The sequence below is a fragment of the Arctopsyche grandis genome, chromosome 13, assembly GCF_051622035.1.
Source record: "Arctopsyche grandis isolate Sample6627 chromosome 13, ASM5162203v2, whole genome shotgun sequence".
NCBI lineage: Eukaryota > Metazoa > Arthropoda > Insecta > Trichoptera > Hydropsychidae > Arctopsyche > Arctopsyche grandis.
The window spans coordinates 19,171,582-19,187,159 of NC_135367.1; positions in this window are offsets into that span (position 1 = coordinate 19,171,582).

Here is a 15,578-nt window from a genome sequence, read left to right on the forward strand (position 1 = left end):
GAACAATTATGGAACAAGAATTGATAAAAACCATTTCAAAATAAAATAGCATAATAAAAAAAGAAGATTTCAAAAAATTCGACAAATTTGAAAACAAAAACAAAAAGCCTGGATATCCTATACCTTGCCCTATTAACAATAAAACCGACATCAATAGCGTGTGAACGAGTATTTTTGACTGCAGGGTGGATGAAAACAAAAATTAGAAATAGAATCGACAATGAAACATTCAACGCATTATTATTTCTGAAACTAAATTAAGATTTTTCCATATTATATTTTGTTAATTTATTTTTAATTGCAATTTTCTCAATTTTACAAACTATCTTAAATTTAATTTGTGTGTGTATTTTAGTTTTATATGTTTTTTGAATTTTAATTAAAAATGTAAATTAAAATTACATATGTGTTATTAATTTTAATACACTACATATATAAATATAGTGTGATCGATGCTTAGTACATATGTCATTATTTTTTTTTTAATTTTCGAATATATTCGAATATTCGATTAGCTCTTGATTTACTATTCGATATTCGAATAGTTGACGTCGACGAATATTTGGGATCCCTAGTGGTAACGTCCGAGTAACGCCCGAGTGAAAAAAATAACTAACTCGGTCTGAGTGCGCTTGTATAGTGTCAACCCAGTATTATTTTATGTTTCTAAATAAACATTTAAGAAAATAAATATGTTACTTTAACGTCGATTAAATCATAATTTATTTTATAACGAAATCATTGATGTCAATGACTTGTTTAACTTGTCACCTTGTACTTGGAGGTGTGATTTCCTGTTGCTTGCATATATTTCATTTTGCTACATTGTAACATTTATTTTATAAATAATAAATACGTGCATAAATTGATAAAATGATTTCAAATAAAAAAAATTGCATTGATAAAATTTAAAATTAGTGCAAAGTGATGACTTTGAATATCATCACTCTATTGATTGATGAAATAATAAGGTTCGAAAGTTCGTAAAGTACGCGAAATATATTATTTTGAACATAATATTACATCAATGTTTCTATTCAAACATTCTACTCCTCTTCTTATTATTAAAATTATTTATTATTTGAAAATTAGATCCATCGACAGCAAAAAAAAATTATTTACAAATACGTACGATTAACGATTATCTGCAATAACAAAGAATGCGTAAAAAAATGAAATATTTTCTTCAGTAAAAAGAAAATAACACAAGACGCCTACGACAAAAACAAGACAATGTCGTTCAGGGGTGTAAATGAACGCTTTTGCATTGGAATAAATCACAAGTTATCCAAAAATACGAATAACATTTAAAAATATTATAGTAGTATGCACTTGCGCGTATATTTATATAAATAAAATTGGGATTTCAATGGCGCGGTTTAATTTTAGTGAATATTTTTTTAAGAGGAAGGGCCAAAGATAGGGGTGGGTGAACCCTGCAAACCGGGTGTGTTACCTTCGCCCTTTGCTCGTCGCCCTCGACCGTGTTCGCGTCCTTCCAGCTCTGGGGTGAAGGGCGGTGGGTGGGCGGGTGGGTGGCTGGGAGGCAGGGGTCCGGAACCGGTGGTGCGGGGATGCTGCGCGCGCATGCAACCTTGTCCTTGGGCCTGAATCGGGCGCTTGATCTGCCCCGAGAAAGAGGGGAAGGGATGGCGGCGGAGGCAGAGGAGGAAATAGGGGGCGAAGTACCCTCCCTTCCGGGAGATGGAGGTCCCCGGAGGGATTCACCCCTCGTGAAGAGAGCCTAAAATAAATAGCGCAGCACCCGGTGCACCGGTCAAGTTGTTCTATATAAGTATTTATATCTATTTATAAATTTACTACAGCGGAATTTTAATTACGCTATGTTTGTTTTAATCATGACAAATTAGGTTTTACTTGTTTTGCAAATTGTCTCAGTAGAATTTCTTGACTCCTTTGTTAATTTTTGATAAAAAAAAAAACAATAACATTATTATAATAGCAGAAAAAGTAATAATATCAAACAACAAAACGCATACATAGCAGGGAATGTCTAGCATCTACAGCCAATACCAATATATAATATGTATAAGAACCAGCCGCAAATACAAAACATCCCTGCGAGATCCAAATGGAAGAGAGAAGATCAAAATTCCACTTATACATCACATCCAATTATAAAAATAATGATGGCTACCAGACAAATCTCCGATAACCTACGCTCACTGAGGTGGAAAATATCACATTCAGGCACAGAAGCAACGATTTCATTCGATAAAGAAACTTATAATACTGGGTGCATATTGAGACGACACGGCAATTGAAGTAACACGACCAACTTTGATAAAGCTTCAACCAGAATATTGGATCATCTCGATGGCTAGTTATATTTATGTATATTTATATTAACCATGGTTCCATCACAGGCAGCCCTAAAGCTATAAATATGGCCAGACTTGTGCATACATACATATGTATATAGCCAGCAGTATATGCAGCTCGGTGGTTGCGTTAATGCTAACCACCGAGAGGATGCCGGGTTCGAAACCTGGGTTAATCTCGATTGAGAATAATTTATTGCGATTATTTCTGCAGCTCAGACTTGGATATTTGAGACTCCAAATGATTGCTTTATTTTTCGATTGAAGTAAAACCAGGACTCGAGCCCGGGACCTCTCAGTCGTAAGCAGTATACTCTAACCACTAAGATATGCTGCTGACTAAGTAGTTTTGCCATATTGCGTCGCGTCAATATGAAAGCAGCCAGGATTCTGATTTTCAACAAGAATTAGTAGAACGTCTAATTCAACTATGTGTTTGTCGAGAGGCAACCTACATAAGTAAGTTACATAATTTGATTCTAACCTAACTTAATTTCGTTTTGCTCCATACAAAAGGAAACCACTGAATTAATACCCCTCCTATTTAATGATTATTTATTAAATGATTTTTTTTAAATACACATATGTATGTATCTCACAATGATACGCAAAATGAGGTAGGTATGCCAGTTCAACTAAAAGAATAACCAAATAATTACATAATCCCAGAATTTTCCGTTACACAGGGATTCTCGTATTTTCTCCACTTTGTGTATCCTTTAAACAATACAAATTTTAATAAACAATTCATTTTTATATTTTATTATTATATTATGTATTGTAATTAGTCATTAAACACGTGCGTGCGTGCGGTTTCGTTCGCGATTTTCATGTGTAATGTACATATACATAATATATGAAATTCTTGTTCCTAATAATGATTCAAGGCCAATTTTTTTCTTTATGCAATATTTTAATTCAAATATAATACGGTAAAAAATATTATGAAAATGTTAGAAAACGACCAGAAAAGGTTAAGATTTGACCTCTCAAAATATAAATGCGTATAAAAAGTGATTAATTACAGTATCATAAGCAAACAGTGGTGATTCTTGAATGTAAGCAAAATTGACAAATTTAGCATGATTGAAATTCTAGGAATAAAAGGAACCATTATTTCAATGGAAACATGTATGAGCGAACCAATTTCATATGCCAATCCAATGATAATGCCGAATTGTCATGCTTAGTCATCATATAGAAACAAATGCAGAATAATATCATGAAACTAAGTTTCGACTCTTTATTATTATAATTTATGTCACTTTTAAACTAAATAAAATTTTAAACTTTGAATGCTGTTTAATTCCGGAAATCATGACCGATACGAAATACATATTTAATTTTAGAACGGATCTAATTTTCACGATGACACGTTTGTAAGAAAGTGAAGAGGTAACCATTTCGATCTACGTAAAAGCGACACTATTCACCTTCAAAACAAATTTTTAAATCACGGTCAAATGAGTCACACATCTCACGTGTATAAAAATATGCACACACGAACAAACCATAACAACAACAACACTATAATGTAGGTCATCGAATTAGCACGTGAAAAACCGAAAGGGTATTATATTATAATATGTGGGCGAACACATGACCCCCCACTCACCCACCCCCACAGGAAATACTTCACGCACACAAACCCCACATCGAACAGATTGATTTGAAACTGTGCACACGAAGGGGCTTTTCGACCCCAAATATACCCTCTGGGGTCCCTGTGGCAGAAAGCGTCGACAATTAATTACATAATTTAATATTCAAACTTAGACTACGCATACTCATATAAAATCCGCAGGCTTTTGGTATTTCAAAGCGTATGATTTAGTTACATATAAAATTCATTCCTGTATATAAAATATAATATTTAAATGCGCATAATACTAGCTAGGGGCGTCTAAACTCTTCGAGTAATAGAGAGATAGATTGCGAATTTTTGAGGGGATATCTAAAGTTTTTAAAGTTTACAAAACGATACCACATTTTTGTAGGAGATTTCAAATGCGGTTGATATTTGAAGTATAAACTTCTTTTTGTAAGGGGTGAGCCAAAAATAGTTATGGAAATACATAGTGTAACGAAAGTGAAAAAATCGAGGGTTAATCTTTCAACTCTCGCTTTGTATCACTCTCCACATCATCCAACCACTGATAAGGAATGTCATGTATTTAAATATTAAATTATGATGCGCCGTAGATGAAAATTTTATTCAATGAATACAAAAATTTATTTGACTTTTGAATCAATATTATTATCGATTTTTTTAACAATCCAAAAATCGTTCTACAATTTGAACATCTTTGTAGGAAAATATTTAGAAGTGGTTGATATTTTTTTATATCTGGGCTCCAGTGAAAGTGAACCGGAAATACAGCAAAGGATTTCAACAACGAGAATGTTGCAGTTGTCGAAGATTTGGAAAAAAACTAAGGTTTTACTAAGAAATTGACAACAGTGAACCAATTTGTGTGCGAAAAGAATCCATATAACGCCGATCTCTGCTCATAAGGAGAAACTTTATGTCTATATGGACTAAGAAGTCGAGACGTGGATATTGAAGGCAGCAGATATAGTAAGGATCAATGCTTTCGAGATGTGGTTTTAGAGACGGATGTTGAGAGTTCCTTGGGGTCCATTCTTGAGGAAAACAAGATCAAGGAAAGACTCCCCACAATGAGGAGAGGAGAGTCTGAAAAAGCTGGTTGTGGTCGGTGGTGTGAGGAGAAGAAGTGGAAGAGGCAGATCCCCGACACACTCTTCTATATGTAATGGCAGTTCTCCGTGGACAAATGGAAGCAGTTTATCAGGGAAAAAAACCTCATCATAATCACGATCCTCAGGAATGAGGCACACGACTACTACATAGAAAGATTTTTTTTAATCAAGTATTCCGCAAGCCGCAGTTTTCACACCGCTTTCGTGTAAACATAACGAAATATACGACCGGCGAAATAATAATAAAAATCCTTTCACCCAAAAAGACGATGGGGTGTGTATAATTAAACCTTTTGTGGAGGTAGCAAATTCGCGATAGCATCTCCGCGGTTGGATGACGTGACCCACCCGTTAACGACTTAACGTAACGGACTAAAAATTTGACCAAAACCTTGAACTTATCGCGTCGACATTGAATTCGAAACGCTCGCACGACTCAAGACGAATGACCAAATTGTATTGTGATATGGTTACAGGGTTGGAACGGCCCAAAAGAGTCCAAAAAAAATTTTTTTTAAGTGGCACACCGCTACCACACTACCTACCATTCACATGTAATTTTCGACGCGTTAAAAATGCTATGCGAAATTTTTACGCTGTGCAAAAAAGTGTAAGTCGTTAAAATAAACCCACATTTTGATGATGACGGCGATGATTTACGCACTATATACTCTTTTGATTTTATTATATCGCTTTGCATGCAAATCGAATCAAACGGCTCGTTCAATTGAATCTCGATATGAATTCTCGTAAATTCTAATACACACGAACGAAGGGGGGAATATTTTTGTGAATTTACTGCGTAAAGTTTTGCTAATTAACTTTCGAAAACCGAGATTGTAATATATAATTACAATGCGGCAGGATCATATATTATTTGCAAGTTTGTAAATTACAATTGGTTTGTAACCACTGACCGACGCAATTTCAACAATGAATTAAATTAACATTTAATTTGAAATAATACGGCAGGTAAATAAATCGATTTAACGATAACCAGCAATATATCTCAGTGGTTAGCGTATAATGCTATAAACTGAGGGGTCATGGGTTCAATCTCGGGCCGAGTGTTGCTGGTCACACTTGGATATATGAGACTCCAGGTCAATCGTTTCCTATCATAGTTTGCCAATTTAGCACAAATTGGAAACCTATTTTCATTTGTTACCATTATTTTAATATAATTTCAAATTCATAATAATAATGTCATAAATTTTTATAAAATATATACATATATCATTCATATTTGGCCATAGATTATTATTCACAGACGATACAACACAGTCCAAATAAAAGTATTAAAAATTATATAAAAATATGCACATATATTTGGACATATTTCTATTTAAAAAGACAGAGGGGTAAGTAATCTTATGTTTTATAGAAATAATTTTTTTTCTCAAATAATATTATATACTTTGAATTTTGAATGATTGGAAACAATATGCAAACACAACTCATTTTCAAGGCTCGTATCAATTGGTTACGGATCAAAGTGAATGTGTTTAGGATATTATGAAATTAAATTTTATTTATCTAAATTGGGAAGGAACGGATTTTATAACCGAATATAGACTTATTAAAATATGAAATAATATATTGCGAATTTGACGCCATTCAATTACTGATTTAAATACTACATTTAAGCAAATAGGTACATATTTGTGAAATTCAACGCTAAGCTTCATAGTTCACGATAGCCGAATAAATTAAACTTATTAACAGAACAATATTAAATCAACACTGAAATATCTACGTTTACAGGGTCAAACAATATAAACTTGCCTTTATTGAGCAAAATTGCTTTTAGCTATCGAGTCTAGTAATTACGTTATTTTTAGATTAATGTATCTATTCGATTCGACATACATACATATTACATACATTCACTAAATCCGATATTTTGTCATTATTGATTATATACATATGTATATACGAGTGGCGCTACCCGGCTTTTCCACTTTTGACGATGTCTTCCGTTTTAGCACGGATATAATAAAAATAACTTGAAATAGAAATGCAGAGAATACAGTCTTGCAGAGAATACTGTCGAATCATAAAAAAAATCGTCATTTGTTTTATTATTAAATTTATTTGAATCGAAAAAAATATATATTTAACGACCGACCAATTACAAACGTCTTTGATCAATACAGCCAATCAGAAACGACTTTGACGACAGCCAACCAGAAACGAATTACAGACGTCGTTTCGGTTTTATATGTATGTAAGATACTGCATGTCTTTAACTACATTTCAGAATTATGTGAAGCAGTGGTCGCCACGTGGGCCCTTTTCGGGCGTAGTTGATATTTTGGATGCGAATTTTTTTCTAACTGATAAAGGACGAATACTTTTGAAAATGAATAACTACAATGAATATTTATGGGATATTAGTACCTGCTATTCCCGTTCATAGAGACTATTTTTGTATGAAATTACTGTTAACTGAATACTTTTTTTTCTAAGCAAAACATTATCTAGCTTGCTGTTTTGCATCTAGATGTTTATTTTATTTCTCTTAATTTTCTTTTTTTTTTAATCTATACCAGGAAGGCCTAACAAGTAACCCCAATGCGCCGTTCTGGCCAGAAACATTGTACATTTGATAAAAATATTATTAATGTTATACAAAGTACATAAATAAACATCAATTAATATCCACATAGACACTCATGATCAAATTTGTAAATTTGCAGCAATTTATACAATTCAGCGAATTTCAAGATTGCTGGAAACTCCAGATTTTGCAAGAAAATGCGTAAGGTTGCCAATTTGTTGGAACCGCTTCAATGAAAATCAGTCAAATTGGCAAACTCTGATAGGAAACGATCGACCTGGAGTTACAAATCCTAGGTCTGGCCAGCAGAAACCAGTGGGATTTGAACCCGTGACCACTCTGTTCAAAGCATTATATGCTAACCACTAGTCTATTCTGCTGGTCAAAATAATACTTCTATAATATAATAATAATAAAATAATACTAATAATTTAAAAATAATACTCTCAAAGGAGCCGAATAGTTGAAAACAAGAAATAAAGTTGAAATCACGGATGGACGGACCTATGTCGTTAAATGTAAATGCAAGCCTAAATTTAGAAGTAGGTATTTCCACAACAAAGAGAAAATGGAAAAGACTATTTTTATCTAAAATATTTAAATTGTTATTGATTTATTTTATGATAGTAAACATAGTATTATGCTATTGTGATTTATTTTATTAAAATACATATTATATTTTATAAAGAAAATCCGAGTCAACTGCATCTATAGAAAAAAAATAGGACAATACTGGAAAAATGAACTCGACCAAAAAAAAGCCCACGTGGCCACCACTAACTTACTTTAATTCGAGTCGAATGCACACACACACACACACACACACACACACACACATATTTGTCGTTATGTATGTATGTATATCGATTTCATTTACACACATCGATTTCATCCATTTTTAAGCACTAAAATATTTTATTAATATACACACATACTACAATTCCTTCTCAAAGTCACCCGTGAATAACATTAGTGAAACAGTATGTATAATAATGCTCGGTTTACGAGTATTTAAGGGTATTGGTTTATAACTTGGCACTTTGAGACCCATAATAGAATTTGAGGCGTCCTATGGGTGTGTCGCGGGACAAAATTGTATGTAATCGGTGGATGCAAAAGCCGGTCGTGGCAATGGGGGCCCCCGGAGCGTGCGCCCTTGGCCGCCCGAGAACTGAGGCCGGGGTCACGGCACCGGGATGCCCCCACCCTGCCCTTGCCCTGCCTCAAGGGCTGCGCCCCCACCGCACCGTGACGTAAAACACACACTCTCAACCGAACACTAACCCTACCCATCTTCCTCATCGGATAATGATTGATGTAACCCCGCATAAATCGAGGATACTTCGATTCGTAATCGAGATATAAAATACGTATGTACATACATATGTATTATATAGAAAAAAATCGGTTCTCGTACTCTTTTTATGTAACGTTTCGAAAACAGTCGGTTTTATTATTGTATTTTGCACTTTGGCAAAGTGGGTGAAAACAAGAACGTCAAAGAGATAATTAAGTAAAAATACAACCTTGACAAAGTTTGTTTATGGTTTGGAAAATTCATCAAAGTTTACGGCGGATGGAACGAGAGACGCCTTCAATGTTATCCGATAAATTAGACAGAAAATCGAAACTTATGCAAACGGTTCAAATTATACGTAATATTCAAGGTTTCTATATGATAACATTTTTATAAATAATTAAAACGAACCTTTTGATTTTTTATTACATTGAAGTACTACTGAAATGTCCAAAAGTCAACTAACAGACTTCGAGGCCTTTTCCTTGTACTATTCCACACCATTTGAGAGTGATCCTGATGATTTCGTTGGGTTCTCGATTCTGATGGGATATTTTTCTTTGAGATAGCTACTCGTAAACTTTTCGTTTCAGTTATTTCGTATCAATTCATGATTGTACACTTGAAAAATGATTTTTTCTTTAATATTTAAATCTAAAGCCTGTTACCCGAAATTCGTTTCAGAGGTTCTATAAAACACTCTAAATACTTCTATCCCACCTGTCAGGATTTTCGCCCACTCTCCATTTTAAGTATGTATGTAGCTCTCTTCAATTCGATTAATATGTATTTATTTTAATTACATCTCAACAGGCACTCCTAAATTATGTATGGAAGAGTTTCTATTTTTAATTATCGTTCTAAAAACACTGAATTTGTTAAACAATAAATTTTATTATAAATTTTTTGTGTAAAATATACACTACAAGAATCAACAATTAGTAAATCAACTACTAAAATATATTTCCCGGAAATATAATATAAATGTATATAAAAACGGACGGGTTGTATGTGTGCAAGTGCATCAACATGTATGAAGATTAAAAAAAAAAACAAATTTTACAATTATCAAGAGTTATTAAATCAAATTTTACAATTATCGATTTTGAATGAGATTAAGATTTCGATTCCGATTCCGGTTCTGGTAATGTAATAAAAAACATGAATATAAAAATACAAAAAATATGAATATAAAAATATAATACCAATTAAAATTTATTAAAACTCAACATGGAGCATATTTCTACAGATTATTTTTTGAGATTCGTGCGACAATCGGTAACAATTATATTGTATTTACTAAAATACCTTTCAGCACCCACACTATTAAAGGGACACCAAATAGATTTTAGAGCTGCACAACCAAACTCTTCATATTTAATAATAGCAATATATCCTGCGTGGATTCACTTTTTATATTCTCTATTAATTGTCCTTCCAAACATTGAGCCTTTGTTAATTAAAGGGATAGGAAGACCCCTCTAAATTGTCTATTAATTTTATGCAAATTCCACTTTTGTTTTTTATTTTAGCATCTATTCGCATATTTTACGAATTTAGCATATATTAGCATCTATTCCGAATTTTAGCATCAATTAAGGATTAATAGCAAAATGCCAAAAATACGTCTCTCTAAAAATAAGGTTTGAAGATCTGGCTCATTTATAATACCAAAAAAAAAATCATCACAGTCGACTGTAGCGATGAGTATTGATGCGATACTCGAATTCTATCATCGAAAGGGTTATATAGCCTTAAGAGATGAGGTTGGCGGATGTAAATTTATGTATGTACATATACACTCAGGGTGGTACAGGGCGTATAAATAAGATTTGATCCGGTTTCGATCCTGCTCTGTCTCATTCCGTAGTCCCGGTGAAGGTCGCCTCGAACGGATTGTGTGGTGCGGGGGTTGGGGGGCGGAGGCTCTCGAGGCGGCGCTGCGCCCCCGCGCGGGTGGGGCCCCCTGAGTGGGTCGTTCACCCCGGCAAAAACTGGGTTTTCGGAGCTCGTTACACGAGCCTGCCGAATCGATGGAGCGTTCTACTAACCGACTCGCGGGTAACTTCCTGCCGACGGATGCCTGTGACGTAGACAACTGTGGACCAAAGGGACACTCGAATAGCATAAATTTACAAAATAATAATAAAATCATTTTTTTCAAATTAAAATCGACCATGATATCACCAAAACACACAAAGACAAGTAAAGATAACTAAGTAGCCACTACTTAATGATTGTTACCATTCTTCAGTTGCGACACGAAAAATGATGAAGATCTACATAAATACATACTAATGGCGTGTTGTCATTGGACTAGAGGGCCTTGGCTAGTCCTCTAAATTTTTTTACCCAAAATTTAAAAATATCAAAAATTCAATTACAATAAATTCAAATCGTTGTCCATATAGTTGTTGTTCACTCGGATTAGCGAAGTTCAGAAACCAGAATCTGCCCTACTTGAGGAAGTTGTAGTGATAGTGGACTTTTATGGTATGGTCCGCCGCGTCGTTCGCCTGAACGGACTCGCCGTCTCAAGTATGTTCCCTTCGCGATACTCGTATGTATGGACGTTCCGTTGAACACAAACAATTTTTAATTTACTTGTCTCTTCAAGCATTTATGGAATTTTCACTAAGAATATTCTGATTTGTGTATATCAAACATCATTTTGAACTATTTTTTTTTTTGTTAAAATAACACATATTTATACGGAAATTCTTGAGTACAAATATGGCAAGGGACTCGGCTCACGTAACAATTCCCTCAGGACAAATCAGTCCGGAGTGCGCGGAAACATATAAGGTAGCCTTGGGATGTTGCATTCTCAATCAACTGTTCGAGAAATCATTCAGAAGATTAAACTTTGAAAACAAACAAGATGTTATTAAGAAAGGTAGGCTACTTAGAATATTTCTGTTAGCTCAAAAATGAAAAGAAAAAAAACCATAATCATCACTTCAAGACAGATTATTATATTAAAAAATAAAAATATTTTTTTCTGTCCATACCGAATCCCCTGTTTTAAAAGTCACGACACGTCAATGGTACATACTTATTTTCCCTCTTATTCCCTCTATGTCTCCCAATCACAGCAGATTAGTTTAAAATGCGATAAAATATGTTAACAGTCACCCATTATCACAAAGTCCCAAATGTAAAAACGCCGGATAGTCTACTAAAAGTAAAAATATGTATATCTCCAAAATAAGAATGCAATAGTTATTTTTTATTTAATTTTGGAAATTTTTGCGCAGATTTAATGAAAAGTTTTATTGAACTTGAAATTTAATGCATCACCATCATAAAAAGTGGACTTTTGAAAAAGTACAATCACTTGTGTGCGACTTATAAAAAAAACATTATTTCAATTTTAACTGCCACAAATCATTATAAATCTGTACATTGGTTTCATATATGTATATGTAGTATGTATGTATATACTCGTATTTGGAGACCAAACATAAAAGATAAACTTTTCACAATCCTGAAATAATTGTAATCAGTGCTATGACCATGGCCGTAGTCAAGGCTGTGGGGGTGCTAGCCCACCCCTAAATTAAATAATATATGCATCTTTAATTAAGAGACTTTTTGAATTTTTCATTCGTTTCCAAACATAGAATATTTCTCTGGAACCTTTCGAACTAACATGAGTCATTAAAAATGTGAAGAATATTATATTTTCTTTAAATATTAATACTTTCGTTTTTTAAATCCCGAAGAAAACCCAGTCTTATTTCTGCTTTCAACTGTAATATAATATCAACTGTAATAAATATCAATTTCATTTCGGTTTTTGAAAATTATATTTTCGTAAATATGTATATTGTGAACGCGAATTTTGCTGCTAAATATGAATAGAAGCGGGGGACATAAGTAATGGACTTTGTCAGTAATTGATATACATACATACATATATGTTACAGTTGAAGTGTGTCTTCTAGTTTTAATATATTTTAACTAGTTGGAATATATCGCATCTAACCTAGTTCCAACTACCGTTGTAGTTGAAATGTATTTTCAGTTGTAATATACATATTTTGACTAGTTGGAATGTAATTTCAAAGTGTCTAGAATTATACATATATATGTATGTGTACATATGTAGCTTGTTCAGTAAATCGATTCGCTTGGATCAATGTGTAAATTACATATGTATTATGAACATATGTACTATGAATCATATTTCTGAGGGGTGCACACCTTAGAAGTATTATCTCACGTAGCAAGTTAATATGAAATTGAACATACATTGTACCTGCATATATAAGTGGTACAAATTTTCACATTGACGATATTATGGCAGGGAAGTTGCCCAATTGAATTCGATTTGCTGAATTGATAACACGTATTTGTATGTTTTCGACCTTGAACTCCTTCGATGAACTTCGATTTGTTTGAACTGAACGCGCCTACTACGTACATATGTAAGTGCTTACAAAAGGAAGATTAATAAAATCGCCTGTTCGTCAGATTCAAAAGCCGAAATGATAAAAAAAATCGCTTGATGATAAACAGTACAATTAGCAATTAAGTCAATCTATTATGTTAAAGGTACCTTTGTGTTTACGAGCAATTGATTGCGCATTTGAGAAGCGTCGGTGTTTAATGCAGGGCACGCTTCCGGAAGAATTAAAAGTTTAACGCCCTTGCTGTGACGCAATCACCAGCTCAAGGTTGCTAATCATCCAGGGTTGCCAAATCGTTAGTTTGGATATTGTTATAAATTGACGAACCACAAACCATATAATAATCACAAAGATCATATGCAAGTCAAATGAGAATAATTTTTATACCACCGGATATGATATATGTATGTATATATATAATATTATGGCATTTCTTATAATATTATATACGTATATATATATATATATATATATATATATATATATATATATATATATATATATATACATGTTATATATATATATATATATATATATCATCATCATCATCATCATTTACAGCCATTCGCCATCCACTGCTGGATGAAGGCCTCTCCAACACGCTTCCACTCGTCTCTGTTTTGCGCAACACTCATCCATCTCATTCCGCACATTTTCCTAATTTCGTTCACCCATCTTCCTTGCGGTCTTCCTTTTACTCTTTTGCCTTCTCTCGGGTACCATTCAAGCACTTCTTTTGTCCACCTTTCGTCCATCCTCCTAGCTACGTGACCCGCCCATTGCCATTTCAATCTCTTCACTCTATCCACTATGTCCACTACCCTTGTCATATTTCTCACCCACGTGTTCCGCTTCCTGTCTTTCCTCGTTATGCCAAGCATACAGCGTTCCATACTTCTTTGAGTGCATTGGATTTTATTTTGCATCTTGGCGTTCAGTGTCCAAGTTTCACATCCATACGTCATCACTGGCAAAACGCATTGATCAAAGATCCTTTTCTTCAGGCAGAGTGGCATTTTTGATTTAAAAACAGCATTCATCCGTCCAAATGCACTCCACCCTAATTTCATACGTCTCTTTATCTCTTCATTTTTACTACCAGACATGTCAATTATTTGACCTAAATATAAATAATTATTTACTACTTCTACTGGTTTATCATCTAAGGGGATGCTATCAGGCATGCAATAACTATTGAACATTAGTTTAGTCTTATCTACGTTAATTTTTAATCCTACTTTTCTACTTTCCCTGTCCAGCTGTGTTAGTCTGATAAGTAGGTCAGCTGAATCACGAGCTACTAAAACTATATCGTCTGCGAACCGAAGGTGACTCAAAAAGCGACCATTGATGCTTACTCCGGCTGTATCCCAATCCAATTTCCTGAAAACTCCCTCAAGCACCGCATTGAATAACTTGGGCGAGATTGTATCTCCTTGTCTTACTCCTTTTCCTATGCTAAATCTATCTGTACCTGAAAAAATTTTAACCGAAGCTGTGGCATTCTTATATATTGCAGCTAACAGTCCCACATAGGGTTCCGGCACTCCCTGTGTTTTTAGAGCGTTAAGTACTGCATTATGACTAACTGTATCGAAGGCTTTCTCATAATCGACGAAACCTAGGCACAATGGCCGTTGATATTCGTTGGCGCGCTCGATTAGTTCGCCAACTACTTGGAGGTGGTCCATTGTGCTGAAATTTGCCCTAAACCCTGCCTGCTCTATAGGTTGGTTCTCATCGAGGATATTCTTCAGCCTTTCCGTAATAACCTTCGTGAAGAGCTTGTAGACCGCTGAAAGTAGACTAATGGGTCGGTAGTTCTTGATATCGCTTTTGTCGCCTTTTTTGTGTATTAAAATGATAGTTGCGTTATTCCATCCTTCTGGTATAGCTTGGTTCTGGATGCATTTGCTGAAAAGCCTAGCTAAGATATTAATTAGGGGGGGGCCGCCACATTTTAGTAAGTCAATGGGAATATTATCTTCCCCTGGGGATTTACCGTTCTTTGCAGTTTTTAGCGCGGCCTCTACTTCGCTAGGCAATACTGCAGGAACCCTTTGGCCGTGTGTCGATTCCAGAGCGGGGAATTGGCCGTTGTCGTTCTCGTATAGTTTTGCATAGAACGTGTAAACTCTGTCTATGATTTCTTCTCTATTCCTAATTATTACTCCGCTCTCTGATCTGATTGCGATCATTTGGTTTTTGCCTAAGAAAAGATCCTGTTTGCACTTTTTCAGGCTACG